Source organism: Octopus bimaculoides, chromosome 13 (assembly GCF_001194135.2).
Source record: "Octopus bimaculoides isolate UCB-OBI-ISO-001 chromosome 13, ASM119413v2, whole genome shotgun sequence".
NCBI lineage: Eukaryota > Metazoa > Mollusca > Cephalopoda > Octopoda > Octopodidae > Octopus > Octopus bimaculoides.
This window is the reverse complement of record NC_068993.1, coordinates 2593396-2594482: the sequence shown is the minus strand read 5'-3', so window position 1 is coordinate 2594482 and position 1087 is coordinate 2593396.

The following is a 1087-nucleotide window of genomic DNA, read 5'->3' as shown; positions in this document are numbered from 1 at the left end:
TCGTTGAACCGCGGCCATGCTGGGGCACCGTCATCAAAGGTTTACTTGAACAAATCAACCCCAGAGTTGTTCAGCAGGACTTATTTTTTAAACTCTTCTACTAATTCTATCGGTCTTTTTTGCCACCTACCTGCCAAGCTACAGAGACGCAAAGAAACCAACAGCGGATGTCAAGCTGTGGTGGGGTCAAACACAAAAACAAAGATAAACACACACATACACACATATATGTATGTGTGTATATGTGTGTTTATCTATCTATTTGTGTGTGTGTGTGTGTGTGTGTGTGTGTGTGTGTGTGTGTGTGTGTAATTATTTAGTTTTATTTCAAGAATTCTTGCTAATACTGAAAGCCAGTTTCTAACCTAGATTCAAGGCTCCTTCATTGGAATTTCAACATCAACAACAGGGTGTGTATGTATGTATGTATGTGTAGGACAAGTTTGTTCCAGTTTGGCCAATCTACTCACAGACCTTTGGTTAGCCTGAGTCTATAGTAGAAGACACATGTCCAAGGTACCTTACAATGGGACCGAACTCGAAACAAAGTGATCGAGAGAGGTGGGGAGGAAGGTGTAAGATGAAACAACGATGAGAATTGGAAGGGTTTCCGTGAAAATGCACCAAAGACACACACAGGAACTACTTCTGATTGGCTGATATTAACGCTGATGACGATCTCTGCCTGGACATAATAATGGTACTGACGGTGTGCGTGCGCGCGGGCGTGTAGAGGGGAATGAGGGTAAGGAGGATCGGGGGGAGGGGCTGACGATAAGGGGCGGAATGGGGGATGGAATTTGGAGGGTGTAGTGGGGCAGGTAGGTAGGTGTGACAGCGTGCTAGATAAAGCGGTGTGGTGAGAGTAGATGATTAGGGTGGACAGTGGTGGTGGTGGTGGTGGTGGTGGGGTGATGGTGTGGGGAGTGGTGGCAGGAATGCTGCGGAGGTAAATTTTAAGAAAGGTGTGGTGTCATGGTGATGGTCGAGAGGGTCTAATAGCAGTGGTGGCGATGGAATGGTTGGATGGCTGGAAGTTAGCGTGGGTGTGCTGATAACAGAAAGATTGGCGTGGTGATGATGGTCA